The sequence below is a fragment of the Petaurus breviceps genome, unplaced genomic scaffold, assembly GCF_028583685.1.
Source record: "Petaurus breviceps papuanus isolate PSGF00001 unplaced genomic scaffold, PetGlider_PUasm1.0 90760, whole genome shotgun sequence".
In the NCBI taxonomy this organism is placed as follows: Eukaryota; Metazoa; Chordata; class Mammalia; order Diprotodontia; family Petauridae; genus Petaurus; species Petaurus breviceps.
In genome coordinates this window covers 9,140,225-9,157,131 of record NW_027187338.1, presented here as the reverse complement: position 1 = coordinate 9,157,131, position 16,907 = coordinate 9,140,225, and the positions used below count along the sequence as shown (strand labels likewise).

Here is a 16,907-nt window from a genome sequence, read left to right as displayed (position 1 = left end):
CTTCTTCTTCCTAAACTGGACTGAGCTCTGATCTCCTATTAATTGGCCATTGACTATGAGAGAAAATTCTTAGACCATGGCCTCATTTGGTTTATGATTTGGAAAATATCTCCCCTCATCCCATCCCCACTGGGGTCTCTAGCCATAAGAATCAGAGAATCTTAGATCGGTGTTGACCAGGCCACAACCTTTCCAGATTGGGATCTCCTCATCTCCTGCCTGAACTATTACAGTGACCTTCTAACAGAGCTCTCTGCTTCAAGTCTTTTCTCCTCTTTAGCCCATTCCCACCCCTATCCCCACACAACCATGTCACCTCCATGCAGTTAGTCAGTCAATCAACTAATAATCATATATTAATCACCTACTGTGTGCCAGACCTGGTCCTAAGTGCTGAGGTTACAAAGAAAGGCAAAAGACAGTTTGTCCTCAAGGATCTCACAGTATAATGGAGGAAACCACAAATGTTGATAAACAGGATTTAGGCACCATAGACTGGAGAAGATAAATGCTACAGGTTCCCAGTTGCCTCTAGGATAAAATGCAAATTGTGTTGCATAGTTAAAGCCCTTCAGGAGCAGCTCCACCTAACTTTCCAGACCAATTCCACATGATTTCCCTTTGCAAACTCCGAGTTCCAGAAATTTGCTTATTTCCTATTCCCCATGCATTGCATTTCACCTCCTGCCTTTGCCTTGGCTGCCCTCTGTATCTGGAATGCTCTCCTTCATTTCGACCTCTGAGGAGCCCTACCTCTTTTCACGATTCAGCCCAAAGGCCACCTCCAACAAGAGGCCTTTCCTAGTACTCTAGGTTGTTCATGCTCTGCCCAATCCAATCACTTTGGCTATATGGTACTGTGTATTTACCTATCCCTGGTGATGCTGTTTCCCCAGGAGACAGTAAGCTTCTTGAGGGTAAAGACTTTTCTTTCTTCCTCCATATTCTCATGCTTACTCAGCACAGTGCCTGGCACATAGTAAGTAGTTAATAAATGCCTGTTAAATTGAACTTGCTCATTTGTAGCAGTAGCATTCATTTAGCAAATGTACTGCTCTGATCTGCTTCTTACTTCTAAGGATCATAGAAAGTCAGACTGCTATGTAGATAGAGAATTGGATGGATACAGATAGGTAGATGAATGAAAGATGGGTAGGATAGATAGGAGGAGGTGGCAAGATGCTGGAGAAAGGCAACCCCTCTCTTGAGCTCTCCCCAAAACCCACCCAAACATCATAGAGTAATTCCTGGAGATTTCCTGGAGAAATTCCTTTGGTGGGAAGAACCTACAAAAAGATGGAGTGAAATAATGTTCTAGCCAAAGACAACTTAGAAGTTCAGCAAGAAATGTTTGTCACACCAGGGTAAGAATGGAGAGCAGTACAGGGCACTCCCGTACAGACTAGGCCCGAGCAAACCAGGAACAAGGCCTTGGGAGCCACTGAATCAGCAGTGGCAGCAGTTGTTTCCAAAGTTCTCAGCCCAGAGATGGTAAAGGGGCTGAAAATTGATCAGAAGGAGATTACAGGGGTCTCTTTGGTGGCAGGAGAGGCAGAACTCTGTTGCTTTGCCCATTCTCATATCTGTGTCACAGTCCTGAGTGGCAGTCCCAGGGTGAGGAGGAACACCAGCACGCTGAAGCTTGCAGCCCATAGTAATGGAGCAGAGACCCTCATCACAGTTCCAGAGCAGGAAAGATGGCTTGTGTTCACTCACAGACTAAAGCACAGGCCAAGAGAGTAGCAAACACCTCTCCTTAGATCATACCACTTTGGAAGCACTGAAAACTTACAGGTCCCTAGAAATATCTCTGAAAACAGTTGTACAAAACCCCTGAAGCTTGGGACAGTGCACCCTCCACCATGGAAGCAAAGCCCCACTTTAACAAAGAGTTAAAAGTCAAGAAATCAGCTGGAAAAATAAGCAAACAACAAAAAAGAAATTCTGACTATAGAAAGTTACTATAGTGACAAGGAAGATCAAAACAAGATAACAAAGTCAAAGCTCCTATACCCAAAGCCTACAAGAAAAATATTAACTGATTTCAGGCCTTGGAAGAGCTCAAAAAGGATTTTGAAAATCAAATATGAGAGGTAGAGGAAAAATTGGGAAGAACAATGAGAGTGATGCAAAAAAATCACAAAAAAAGAAACAGCAGCTTGGTAAAGGAGGCACAAAAAAAATACTGAAGAAAATAAAACCTTAAAAAACAGACTAGGCCACATGATAAAAGAGGCACAAAAAGCCAATGAGGAGAAGGGTGCCTTAAAAATCAGAATTAACCAACTGGAAAAAGATATGCAAAAGTTCACTAAAGAGAACTCCTTAAAAAGCAGAATTGGCCAAATGGAAAAAGAAGCATAAAATTCATTGAAGACAAAAAAACTCCTTAAAGAGTAGAATTGACCAAATGGAAAATGAAGTACAAAAGCTCACTGGAGAAAATACTTCTTTAAAAATTAGAATTGAGGGGTGGCCAGGTAGCACAGCGAGTAAGAGCACCGGCTCCAGTGTTGAGAAGACCTGGAGATCGAATCCCGGGCTCAGACACTTAGCACTCACCCAGAAACACCTGGCTGTGTAACCTTGAGCAAGTTACTTAACCCCAATTGCTTAGGGGCGGCCAGGTGGCTCAGCGAGTAAGAGCACCGGCTCCAGTGTTGGGATGACCTGGAGATCGAATCCCGGGCTCAGACACTCAGCACCACACCCAGGAATAACTGGCCGTGTAACCTTGAGCAAGTTACTTAACCCCGATTGCTTAAAAAAAAAAAAATTAGAATTGAGCAAATGGAAGCTAGTAACTTTATGAGAGATTAAGAAAAAAATAAAGCAAAACCAAAAGAATGAAAAAATAGAAGAGAATGTGAACTATCTCACTGGAAAAACAATTGATCTGGAAAATATATCTGAGAGAAATAATTTAAAAATTATTTGGACTACCTGAAATCCATGGTCAAAAAAAGAGCCTAGACATCATCTTTCAAGAAATTAAAAAGGAAAACTGACCAAATATTCTTAGAACCAGAGGGTAAAATAGAAATGGAAAGAATCCACTGATCACCTCCTGAAAAAGATCTCAAAATGAAAACTCCCAGGAATATTATAGCCAAATTCCAGAGCTTCTGGGTCAAGGAGAAAATATTGCAAGTAGCCAGAAAGAAACAATTCATGTATCATGGAGTCACAGTCAGGATAAGATATGATTTAGCAGCTTCTACATTAAATGATTGGAGGGCTTGGAATATAATATTCCAGAGAGCAAAGGAGTCAAGATCACAAACAAGAATCACCTACCCAGAAAGACAATATAATTCTTCAGGTGAAAAACTTGATATTCAATGAAATAGAGGACTTTCAAGTATTCTTGATGAAAAGACCAGAGCTGAATAGAAAATTTAGCTTCCAAATACAAGACTTGAGAGAAGAATAAAAAGGTAAACAGGAAAAGGAACTCATAAGGGACTTAATAAGGTTAAACTGTTTACATTCCTACATGGGAAGATGATACTTGAACTCAAAATATTCTCATTATTATGGCAGTTAGAAGGAGTACATATAGACATAGGGCATGGGTGTGAATTGAATGTGAAAGGATGATATCTAAAAAAATAAAATTAAGGAGTAAGAAAGAGGAATGCATTGGGAGAAAGGGAAAGGAATAGGTAGAATTGGGTAAATTATCTCATATAAAAGAGGCAAGAAAGAGCTTTTATAGTGGAGGGGAAGAGGGAGAAGGTGAGGGGAAGTAAGAAAATCTTATTCCCATCAGAACTGGCTCAAAGAGGGAATAACATGCACACTCAATTGGGTATAGAAATTTATCTTACTCTACAGGAAAGTAGGAGGGAAAAGGGGTAATAGAAGGGAGGGGGAGAATGAAAGGGAGGGCAGACTGGAGAATGGGGTAGTCAGAAGCAAAACACTTTTGAGGAGGAACCTTGTGAAAGGAGAGAGAGAAAATAGAATAAATGGGGGGAATAGGATGGAGGGAAATGTAGTTAGCAACAGTAACAATGAAAAAATTTTTGATGCCACTTTCTCTGATAAAGGTCTCATTTCTCAAATATATAGAGAATTAAGCCAAATTTATAAAAATAAGATCCATTCTCCAAAGGATAAATGATCAAAATATAAAAACAGTCAGTTTTCAGATGAAGAAATCAAAGCCTTCTATAGTCATATGAAAAAATGTTCTAACACTATTGATTGGAGAAATGCAAATTAAAACAATTCTGAGGTACTACCTCATACCTATCAAATTGGTTAATTGGACAGAAAAGGGAAATGACAAATGTTGGAGGGGGATGTGAGAAAAATGAGACATTAATGCATTGTTGGTAGAGTTGTGAACTGATTCAACCATTCTGTAGAGCAATTTGGAACTATGCCCAAAGGTATATACAACCATGTATATATACTCTTTGATCTAGCAATACCACTACTAGGTCTGTATCCAAAAAGCGATAAAAAAAGAAAAGGACCTATATGTACGAAAATATTTATAGCAGTAAGAATAGGAAATCTAGGGGGGTGCCCATCAACTGGGGAATGACTGAACAAATTGTGGCACATGATTGTGATGGAATACTATTGTGCTATAAGAAAGGATGAGCAGAAAAACCTAGAAAGACTTGATGGAAGAGCTGATGGAAAGTTAAATGTACTGTGTCCAAAGTAACAGCAATATTGTAAATGATCATCTGTGAATGACTTAGCTATTCTCAGCAATACAATGATCCAAGACAACTCTGAAGGACTTACGATAAAAAATGCTATCCATCCTCAGAGAAAGAACAGATGATGTCTGAATAGAGATCGAAACATACTTAAAAAAAACTTTATCTTTCTTTTTTTTGGAGGGGGGGAAGGTAGGGCAATTGGGATTAAGTGACTTGCCCAAGGTCACACAGCTAGTTGTTGTGTTAAATGTCTGAGGCCGGATTTGAACTCAGGTCCTCCTGACCCCAGGGCTGGTGCTCTATTCACTGCGCCACCTACCTGCCCCACCCTTTATCTTTCTTTAGGTTTTTTTTTTTTGGTTTATGTTTTCTTTCACAAAATGACTAATATTGAAATATGTTTTGTATGACTCCACATATATAAACTGTATTAAATTGCTTGCCTTCTCAATGAGGGGGTTAAGGACAGAGGAAGGGAGAGAATTTGAAACTTAGAGTTTTAAAAACACATGTTAAAAATTGTTTTTACATGTAATTAGGGGAAAAGAAAATAATACATAAATAATTTAAAATTGGAAAGATATGTAGATGGATATAGATAGAGATAGGTAAATAGAGAAGTAGGTAGATAGTTGCTTGTCCTTCATTTCAAAGAGGACCAATGTCATCATGGAGTGATATCTTGACTTACAAATGAATTGGATTTAAGTGAGGCAGAGTTGCACAAAATCATCAGCCTCCCTCACTCTCTCTTTCAGTCATCCAAGTCTAGAGGCTGGACAAAAGTCAGGATGACTGGCAACGACCTGGGATACAGTGGCTGACGGTGGTGTCTTCCATGTCTGACCAAGCTCTAAGGGCTCAAAAAGCCTGCTTTAGCCTCCATCGTGGCCATTGGAACAAATTGCTCCCATTCCCCCATTCTATCAGGGAAAGTCTTCACATGCTTGGGGTAGACATCCCCCATCTCAACCTGATTTGATTTAGCCCTTCTGCTGAGACGGTTTTACTGGAGTGTGGCCACTGCCCAGCTTCTTGGATCCATAAGTGAGAGTTGGATAAAAGGTAGGTGTGTGGGATGTTCAGGGAGTACTAGTACCTTTGTGTGAGGGTTTGCCAAGCCTTTTTTAGGACTGCTCATCCACCTTTGGTGCCACCTTTCATCCAACTCTTACCTGGCTCCAAGAAGTACATAAGTAGATAGATAGAGATATATGGATGGATAGACATAGCTAGCTAGCTGGATACAGATAAATAGATAGAGATATATAGGTAAGTAGATAGGTAGATTGATAGCTTGCTAGCTAGCTAGATGGATGAGCATAATAGATAGACGTAGATAGGTAGAGATAAATAGGTAAGTAGATAGGTGGATAGATAGATGGATATAGATAGAAATGGAGGGATATAAATAAATAAGTAGGTAGAGATAGCTAAGTAGATAGTTAAATGGATAGATGATAGAGATAGCTAGAGATAGATAAATGGGTATAGATAGAGATAGGTAGGCAGGTAGATAGATAGATAGATAGATATAGATAGATAGATAGATACATAGATGAGTGTGCTGGAGCTAGCCCAGCTTAAGATAGCCCCATTGTTAAATCTTCAGTGTGAGCATTTACACCTGGCTACACATCAGGGCTTGATTTATTGTTTTATTGATTGTCTAGACTTAGCAAAGTGAGAAATGGATGAAGAAAATGTTAATATACAAATTAAACTTAAATGTGTATTATACACAATTTTTTGGAGGGCTGGTTTTTGAAGATTTACCATTACACTGATAGGCAGACAGGGAGATAGTATTCATTAAGTGCTTACCAGGCCAGGAACCATGCAAGCAAGCAAGGCAAACAAACCAGACAGTTCTTGCCTTCAGGAGCTTAACAGAGAAGGCAATGGATAGAGAGGTGCTAAAGGGAGTGGGGTACACATGTGGCTTCATGGGGAGGAGATGGCCAGGAAGCGTAGGCTTGATTTTGAACAGGGCAAAATAGATGCTCACATCTTAGGGACCAGAGACCCAGGGACAGAGTTCAGTTTTCCATCTACAGCTTGGAAGGGTCCTCAGAGGCCATATAGTCCAATCCCTTCATTGCAGAGATGATGAAATGAAGGTCTAGGAAGCATAGGTTTGTAAGATCATCTGAATATAACATTTAGGACTGGAAGGGACCTTAGAGGCTATCTTGTCCAAATCCCTCATTTTACAGATGAGAGGCTAGAAACTCAGAGAAGTCTGAAGACTCGCTGGAGGTCACACAGGTGGTGTCCAAGCTAGGGACTAAACCTGGGTGCTGTGACTCCAGAGCTAAGTTCTATCCCCACTGACAGTGACTCCACCTCAGTCTCAGCTTCTTTACCCATAAAATGGGTTTAATAACATCTATAGCACCTATTTCACAATGCTGTGAGGAAATTGCTTTGCAAAATCTAGGAGCATTTTAAAAATGTGTGTTATATCACTTCTCCAGGGTTCCCTTATTGCTTATTGAATAAAGTAGGAATTCCAGGTATTAATGACCACCTTCCCCCACTCACCTAGTTCTCTTTCTTGCTCAGTCTTATCTTATTCCATTCTCCTTCATGCTTTCCAAGTTTCAGCCAAATTGGATGACTCCATCCCATTTTCATCTCATTCTCTCCCACTTCCATGTCCTTGTTTAAGCTGTCTCTCATTTCTTTTTTTTTTACCTTTTTAATTTACTTTTAGTTAACAACATTCAGTGCCACAATCCCTTGAGTTTCAAATTTTCTCCCCTTCCCTCTCCTTCCCCTTTCTCCCATGGCAGTTTGCAATCAAATACAGGATCTACAAATACTTTCACACAAATGTTAGTCAAGTTGTAAAGAAGGATTCTAACCAATGGAGTGAACAATGAGAAAGAAGAAACAAAACAAAATACAAAAGAGAGAGAGCAGGTAGTTTGCTTCCGTCTGCATTCAGACTCTGTAGTTCTTTCTCTGGATGTGGATAGTCCTTTCCATCACTGTCTTTCATTTCTCAGACTGGCTTCCCCTGTATCCATCTCTATTGAGAACCATCTCTTGCTTCAAGGCCTTCCTAACCCTCCTTTGAGACAGCTTCAAGCAGAAAGTAATGCTTCTCTCCCCCACTCAGGTCTCTGAAAACACTATCCTTGTCTTTAGCCTTGATCTCTCTATCCCTTATAACACAGTTACCTGGGTGTTTGTCTTTCCCTTCACTAGACTACATGACCTTTGAGAGTGGAACCTGAGTCACATGCAGCCCTAATACCCAGCATGATGTTTTATGCTTAGGCACATAATAAATAAACGTCCATTGACTGGAACAAATAATTAGAGTGCCAAGAGCATGTAAGGCAACATAATAGTTGCAGCAGCATTCAGGGTCCTGGCTGCTGAGTTTTCTGTATGGGCAAGTCCTCTTCCTTCTTAACTTTTTTTTTTTTTTTTGCTTTTTGGAGGGCAATTGGGGTTAAGTGACTTGCCCAAGGTTACATGGCTAGCTTTTGTGTTATGTGTCTGAGGCTGGATTTGAACTCAGGTCCTCCTGACTCCAGGGCCAGTGCTCTATTCATTGTACCACCTATCCGCCTCCTGCAGCAGAGATGCTTTTCAAAAGCCTTCCTTGGCTTCTATCATTCCTCTTTGATTCTTTCTGTCTGGCTGCTTCATCTTAGTGGATTTCATTCACTTCTTCCATTGTGAGAGACACTGCTGTAAAGCCTTGGGTCTTCTTCTCTTTGAGGCCATGTGACCTTGTGAATAAAAGCCTGGGTCCTTTGCTTGCCCTGGCATTTTTTCCCTTCCATTTTGGATGAAAGGAAAGTGACATCCTAACATACCAGCGCCTAGGTTTTGCAGCCAGCACTGAATTGATGCTGTGAGGTGAAGAGTGATGTTCCAGACCTAGCCCTTTAGTAGCTGAGACCAGAACTCATCACTAGCAGATATGAACTTGGTAGAATTAGAGTTAAGTAGGAATTCTCCGCAGAGAATGAGGTGTGGTAACAGAAATTATGTCTCCAAGGTATTGGGGAAGGGATTGTAATTTTGTCATTATCTTCAAAGTAAATATCTCTTTATAAAAGCTAATTGATGTTAAGTAGTTATGTGGAGATGGGGTTCTAATCACTGGTGCCTAACAGGGAGAGGAATGCAGCCACTGGGGACTCCAGTCTATAGCATTAGAGAAGCAAACCAACAAACCTCTCAAAGATCCCTAAGACCCTTACAAGAAGCCTACCTGGTACTAAAAGAGTCAGGGCAGAGGGCCAGAGTATACCTGCTATATATGCATATTTGCCTTTTCCAGATTTAGTTCATAAATATTTTGTTGAATAATTCCACCATGCCTACTATTTCCAGAATTCAGCAAGTCATCTCCAGAAGCCATGCCTTTTCTCAGGCTGCTTCCCAGGCCTGGATTGCCCTCCCTCTTCACTTCTTTCTTAGCATCATCAGCTTCCTTCAAAGCTCTATTCAAGCTATTTCCTATGAGGTTTTTTAATGTCACCACACTTGTGAATATTTTCTACCTCCTATGGTTTGTATTTATTTATCTGTATACTTAATCTCCCCAGTAGAATGTAAGCCTATTGGGGTTATCCTTGTATCCTTAGCACTTAGTGCTAAGTATAGTGTGAAACTGTGGAAGGTTTTGAAATCAAATCAAATGTAGACTATAAACTTGTGTGTCTCCCAAAAGGAGTTAATGACAGGTTCATGACAATGTGATTGCCACTTGCAGGAAAGTACCACACCACCATTATCAGTGTGTATGCTCCCACCATGAACCTTTGTGAGGTCAAATAAAATTTTGTGAAGATATGAAGACTATATCATTAATGTATTGAAAGAGGACAAGTTTATAATTCTGGGAAAATTTAATGCTAGAATAGGTACAGATTATCAGACATGACAGGGAGTCCTTGGGAGGAATGGAGTCATAAACAGCCACAGCAATGGTCACTTACTATGGAAGATTTGTGCATCTTATGACCTCATCACCAAAACTGTCTTCCATTTATCTAAATATAATAAAACTTTGTAGAAACACCCTTACAGCAAACATGAGCATTTAATGGTCTATGCCATTGTAAGGTGAATAGATAGACAGGATGTGAGAATGACAAAGGTGATGTGTGGTTATAGCAGCAAGCACCCTAGCATAGCCAGAATGGCTGCTAGCACAGGTTCTTTGATCTGCTTTACTAAAGGAAAGCAACTTTAAAGAGTCAACAATCTTTAACTAAACATTATATATACATATGTATGTATATATATATATATAATGTGTGTGTGTATAGATAGATACATATGTATCATTCACTTAGTTCAGGGGGAAAAGTCAGCATCCTAAACTTCAGAAAACAGAAATATACAGAAATATTCAGAAAATACAAACAGAAACTACAAGCAGACAAAAAACACAGACAGGGAAAATAACACAATTCAAAGACAGGGCTTCTAGCTGTCTGATCATTGCATACATACATAGTTAGTTACCAGAGAGAGAAGCACCAACATCTGGGTTTTTAAAGCAGGGGGGCTTCAATGGCTACTCAGAGTCTTATCTGACAAAATCACACAACTCTTCCCATAAGTGAACCCCAAAGCAAAACCTCACCTCAGAGTATATAAACCCTTCTTCAGGGTCAGAGGAGATCACAACCTTCATGACCCACTGCCTAATTATAAAGTAACAAAAGGTATAAGCCTTCCTGAGAAACAAGCTTCCCTCCAATCAAGTTCCTCCTGTTGGGTTCTACTTGAGGCCCATTATGGATCAGGGAAGATCTTCAAATTTCCTAGGCCTATTAAGGGGCAGGGAAGATGTTCAAATTCCCTTACTATTGCAGTGGTACAAAGTGCTGGACTGATCATAGACTTATCCTCTTCAAGCTAAACATTTGCATTCAGCAAAAGTAGTTCCTTTGTCTCTAAGAAGGAAGCATTTAACTTCATCAGAAGGAAAGTACAAATAAAGCGTAGAGAGATGCAGGATTCTTGGGTCAGTATGAAGGCAGATGAAATTCACTTTTATGTTAATAGAAACAATACAAAGTATTTTTATGATGCCCTGAAGACTATTTATGCCTTCATGAAGACTTATGGTACATTTCAACTACTCAGTGTTGATGGAACCACATTGATTAGTGATAAGAACATGATCTTGGAGAGATAGGCTGAACATTTCCATAGTGTTCTCAACAGATTGTCATCAACCATTGCTGAAACCATTAACTGTATACCTTACATTGAAGTCAATCCCTCTCTAGTCAACTTCCAACTAAAGAAGAGGTTTTGAATGCCATTAGGTTCCTCTTGTGTGGCAAAGTACTTGGTGTTAATTCTATTTCAGCAGAGATTTACAAGGCAGGGGGTTCACTGCTCATACAAAAGCTAACTAAAATCTTCATGGTTATAAGGCAAGAGGAAGTTATCCCCCTAGGAGTTCAAGGATGCCTCCATTATCCATTTCTATAAAGGAAAATGAAATAGATTGTTCTGAGACAATCACAGGAGGGTCTCTCTCTTAGTCATTGCTGGCAAGATTCTTGTCAAAGTCCTCTTTAATAGGCTGATCCTTCACTGGGAAGATGGTCATGTATCTGAGAGTCAGTGTGGCTTTAGGAAGGATTGAAGAACAGTCAATATGCTGTTTGCTACCCAACAATTCTGGGAGAAATGACGGGAGCAGAACAGAGATCTGTACAAAATGTTCATCACCATGAACAAGCCTTTGATACTGTCAGCTGTGAGGGCTTGTGGAAGATCATGGCAAAATTTGGTTGTCCAAAGAAGTTAATCAGTATGGTACAGCATTCCCATGATGGCATGCTTGTACAGGTTCTGGATAACAAACAAGGCTCTCTCACTTTCCTAGTCACCAATGGAACGAATCAGAACTGTATGTTTGTTCTCATGCTTTTTAGCAAGATGTTTTCAGCAATGATGTTGAATGCTTTCGACAAGAATGAAAATGACATCATGGTCACTTACTGCACCGATGGTAAATTATTTAACTTGAAAAGACTACAAGCCAAGACTAAAATGGAGGGAGAGTTGATGCATGATTTTTTTTATCCATAGATGATTGTGCACTCAATGCAACCTCTCAGGCCAAGATACAATGAAGTATGGATTGATTCTCTGCTGTTTGTGCTGATTTGACCCAACAATGAACACTAAGTAAGCAGAGGTTCTCTACCAGCTAGAATTGTACCATTCATACATGAAACCATTGGTTATAGTAAATGGAGAAATTTTGAATGCTGTGGATAAGTTCAGTTATCTTGGCAGTATAGTTTCAGGGATGTACACATAGATGATGAGGTTGACCATGCATTGCCAGAGCTAGTTCAGTGTTTAGGAAGCTCTCAAGGAAAATGTGGGAGAGAAGTATTAGGCTGCCTACCAAATTGAAGGGATACAGAGCTGTTGTGTTGACCTTATTGTTATATGCCTGTGAAAAATGGACAACACTATGCCAGGAAATTGAATCGCTTCCATTTGAATTGCCTTAGGAAGATTCTGAAGACTGTCTGGCAAGATAAGGTACTGGACGTTAAAGTCCTTTCTTGAGCTGAACTGCCAAAGCATTCAAAGTCTACTGCAGAGAGTGCAACTTGAGTGGGCCGGCCACATTGTTCTAATGCTAAAAGCACGTTTTCCTAAAAGACTTATGGAAAACTCACACAAGGCAAGCACTAACAAGAAGTCAAAATAAGTGATACAAGGACACTCTCAAGGTTTCTCTGAAGAACTTTGGAATCAATTGTGAGACATGGGAAATGCTGGCATAGGACCTCCCAATATGGTATACCTGCATCAAGAAGGTGTTATGCTCTATGAGCAAAGCAGAATTGAAAAAGAAATATGAGATATACAATTTAGAGCCATCTCCACACCACAAGATATGGACCTGTGGTAGAGCCTTCAGAGCTAGTATTGTTCTGATATAAGTCACAGTTGAACACACTGTACATTGACCCCAACATAGTGATATTATTTTGTTCCTCTTCAAGTATGAAGGACAACAGTCAACTAACTAAGCACTCAGTGCCTCAGACTTGATAAATGTTTGTTAAATTGAATCAAATTATATATGGGACACCAGCCATGGGGCAGGTGTTATTAGTCAATCAATTCAATCACCAAGTATTTATTAAATACTAATTTCTGTGCCAGGCATTGTGCCAGGTTCTGGGGATTGTTGTTGTTGTTTGTCCTTCCTTGTCAGAGGACCGATAATATCAGGAGGGTGATGTCTTGACTTGCAAGTGAATAGGATTTAAGTGAGGCAGAGCTGGGCAAAGTCATCAGCCTCACTCTGTCCTTCAGAGTCATCGGAGTCCAATGGCAAGACACAGGTCAAGATGACTGGTGATGGCCCCTGCTGGAGATATAAGTATAAAAAAAGAAACAATTTCTTATCATCTAATGGGGGAGATAAGAGGCACCTATAAAATACATACAGATTAAACACAAATATATACAAAGTAGATAAATACAAAGTATTAACTCTTCATTTCCCACCTGGTTACATTCCTTTGGATTTCTCCATCATGGTCCGGGAACTTCCTGTACTTCTCCCATAAGATCACAAGGCCCTGGTATTCACACCTCCTCAGTCCCTGCTCTTGGGGCCCCTTTAGAGGGTGGATCAGAAAGCCCCTCCTGGATCCTCCATTTAAAGAAGGCACACGTATGCCTTTGGGTTTCTCCATGATTCCCACCCGCTTTGCCTCTTTTCACCTTCCCTGTATGTGTTTTCCTGACAGGTAGTTTGGGAGGGAGGGCACTAGCAGGAAAGCCTTCATGCAGAAGGTGGTGCTTGGTTGTATCTTAAACAGCAAAGGGATTAAGTATTTATATAGTGCCTACTATGTATCAGGTACTGTGCTAAGTACTTAAAAAAATTCTCATTTGATAAACAGAAATTCTATGTGGTAGAGGTAAAGAGGGAGTGCATTCCAAGCGAGTAGGGTAGGTAGTATAGAGACACAGTGATAAGAGATGGAGTGCCAGTTATGAGGAACAGAGAAAAGGCTAGTTTGACCAGATTTCAGTGTATAATTGGTAAGTAATGTCCAGGGAGGTTTGAAAGGTATGCAAAGAATACACTGTATAAATAGTTTCCTGTCCTTGAGGTGCTAATACTCTATAAGCTACAGTAAAGGATAGTGATAACCTACCTCTCAGGGCTGTTAAGAGGATTAATAAACTAATGAAACTTGGAGCCTTTCAGAAAAAGGCACTGCTAAACTCAGGGCATTTATTATGTATTAAACTCAGTGCCAAGAATGATTCACACTGTATAATATAGGTGCCCCAAGCCCAGCTCTTAAGCTGTTTAAGGTGTGGAGAAAAACTGTTATAACCCTACTCAGGCAGCTATTTTTGATAAGGTCATAAGCTCCATTATGTTGGGGGTATTTCTTCTTTCTTCCTGGGGACTCAGTGGTAGGCAGAACTGATATATCATCTGATTGTCAGGCTTTGAAAGTTTCTAGGGCTTGCATTAGAGAAAGGAGTTGTTTTCTCCAAATCCCAAGTTTGATACCAAACTCTAAGAGGGCATCATGCCTCTGATCCCTTCTCAGCATGCATTCTGTCCTTTATGGATATGAGAGACAGCAGGTGGAGGGCAAACAGGAAAGGTGCCAGCTTCCTCTATGCCACAGGGCAGATGCACCTCTCTCTTGATCTGTAGCATAGCTTGTTATTCAAGTCTTCAACTCCCACACCGGCTTGCCAGCCTTGTCCTGAAATACTCCCTCCTGGGGCCTTTGACAGAGAGTGAACTCCAGGGCTTTGTGATGGGCTGATGGAACGTAGTCATGAGACAGACCCTTCTTTCCATCATTGAGCCTTCTGCATTTCTTTAAAGAATTAGGTCTTTCAGGAATGCATGGTCCAGAGGCGCCCCCCCCCCCATTGGGAGGGAAGGCCCCCATGTCTATGAGGTTAACTACTATTTCTTAGGCAACTTTGAGGCTTGGGAAGGACAGGAAAAGGCCAGGATTTCTCTATCACCAAGCATCTGATATGGCTCAGGCCCTGTGCTAGTATTGGACATATAAATACAAAAAAGAGATAGTTTCCATCCTTGAGGAGTTTACCTTCTATTAGGGGAACGTTTCTGCTACCTATTTTTTGGTAGGTCTGTCCTACCAGGACTGGTTGGATAGAGCACTCAATAGCCACTTTCTTCCAAGGGACAAGTTTTCTAAGACCTGTTCCTGAATCCCTCCACAAAAGTCTTCCCCACATGCCTCTGTTGGGAGTGGAGGTGACCCCAGGTGCATACACAGAGCATAATCCCTGGCAGGTCCTCACTATTGGGGAGGCCTTTGGGTACAACCATTGCTAGCACAAGAGGGCTTCTTATAAGGGATGATTTTGTTTGTTTGCTTGTTTTACCACAGCATTTCATGAAAACTGTCCACTAAGGTTTGAAGAGACTGAGTCTTCATTGATGAAAGGAAGACCCCTAGGGATGACATGGGGGATCTTTTGAAGTAACTGAAGATCTCTGAAGCGACCTCTTTGCCCCCCTGAGCAGACTTCCACTGATTGTTCTTTATGACAACTGGCAGTCAGCCTGGTCCAGCTTCCTGCTGCCCCTCCCCCCACAAAAGAGGTGAAGCCTGCAGGAAATCTCTCCCATTGCTGGGTCAGTCCTCAGGCTGAGACCTGCTGCCCAGGGACGCCTGGGCCCGGGGCCAACGAGACCCTCGTCTCTGAGGAGGCTCAGCCAAGAGCCAGGCAGCCCTGGCTTCCGCCTCCTTGGCCTCTGCCAGTACTCAGGGCTGGGAATCCCTTTCCAATGGCCTTTAGCTCCCTTGCCACGTCCCACCAGGGTCTGGCACCCAGCCCTTTCGTCATGGCACCTGGCAGCATGGCCAATGCTTCTAGGAGCAAAGGCTGCTGGGAGCCCTTCCTAAGCAGGCCAAAGGCCGGGATGCCTGAGGGTGCAGCTTCCTGCCCCCGACTGGGCTGTGACTGTGTGTTTGTGCGTGTGTGTGAATGGTGTGTGTGCGTGCACGCGCGCGTGTGGCCTCCCCCTTTCTCGAGGCCACATGGATCAGGCCTCAACGGGATTGAGCTCACAGAGGAAGAAACCATGGGGAGAAGCGGGGAAAGTCAGGGCAGAGGTCAAGACAAAGGCGAGATCCTGGGTGGGCGGGTCGGATGGAATTGCAGCCCGGCGGGTGGGCCGGGAGTGCGCAGGGAGTGGAGGGCTGAGGAGCCGACCAACGGCCCGGGAGGGCGGGGGCGCTAGTCCGAGAGGGGACACGAGGAAGGGGGAGGGGGAGGGGGAGAAGGCGAGGTGGTTCCGGTTGCGCGCGCAGCACGAGCGGCGGCGGCGGCGGCAGCGGCGGCGGCGGCGGCGCGATCAGCCTGAGCCGTAACCGTCCCGGCAGCGGCAGCAGCGGCGGCGGGAGCCGGAGCAGCGGCGGCGGGAGCAGCAGTGGGAGCAGCAGCAGCAGCCGGAGCGCGGAGCAGGCCCTTCGGAGGAGCGGCGCGAGGCGAGGCCCCAGCGTTGCCTCCACACGGGGAGCAGCCGCAGCCCCCGCCGCTGCCGCCTCAGCCCGATCTGGGGCAGGAGCCGGAGCCGCCACCGCCGCCGCAGCAAGACGGACTCGCTGGCACGCGCCGCCGCCGCCCGAGCCGGAGCCGGGGCCCGAGCCGGAGCCACCGCCGGGGCCGGGGCCGGAGCCGCCGCCGGGCCGGGCCGGGTGTCGCGCGCTCGGGGGGAGGCTGGGGGGGAGTCGTCGCCGCCGCCACCGCCACCGCCGCCGCCGCCGCCGCCGCCGCCGCCGAGGTGACTGAGGAGGAGCCCCCCGGCCGCCCGCCCGTCCTGCAGCCGGACTTCAATGCCCAGCCCCCAGCTCGCCGGCGTGAGTGAGGCCCCGCGGAGGGGGGGGGGGGGGGGGAAACCGGCCCCCCGGCCCCCCCCCCCCCAGGCCGGGGAAGGGCAGCCGCCGCAGCCATTAGCCAGGCCCCAGACACGTCCCCGGAAGGAGGGAGCGCGGCCGCGGGAAGGGGGGGGGAGCTCTTCTCCGTGGGATTTGAATCCATGGGGGGGGCCCTTCGTGCGACTTCAGGTGGTCAGTTTATTGTAGGGGGCAACGTGGGGGCTTCAGGTGTTCATTTTATTGTAGGGGGGCAAGGTGGGGTTTCAGGTGGTAACTTATCGTAGGGGGGCAACGTAGGGCTTCAGGTGGT

General features: G+C 43.6%; 3 protein-coding genes across 4 annotated transcripts in view; 1 reads left to right on the top strand and 2 right to left on the bottom strand.

The window, feature by feature from the left end:
• The window catches only part of KPNA6 (karyopherin subunit alpha 6), a 387,231-nt gene that overhangs the window by 232,271 nt on the left and 138,053 nt on the right, over nt 1-16,907 (bottom strand). The window lies entirely within an intron of this gene.
• Nucleotides 1-16,907, bottom strand: part of TMEM39B (transmembrane protein 39B) — a 319,933-nt gene that overhangs the window by 164,973 nt on the left and 138,053 nt on the right. The window lies entirely within an intron of this gene.
• PTP4A2 (protein tyrosine phosphatase 4A2) overlaps nt 15,704-16,907 on the top strand; it is a 38,592-nt gene continuing 37,388 nt past the window's right edge. The window contains exon 1 of one of the 2 annotated variants that reach the window (XM_069068043.1): nt 15,704-15,832. The gene's annotated coding sequence lies outside the window, so the exon portion shown is untranslated. Of the gene's footprint in view, nt 15,833-16,451; nt 16,580-16,907 lie in introns of those variants that run through there. The other variant, XM_069068042.1, reaches the window with a different exon arrangement.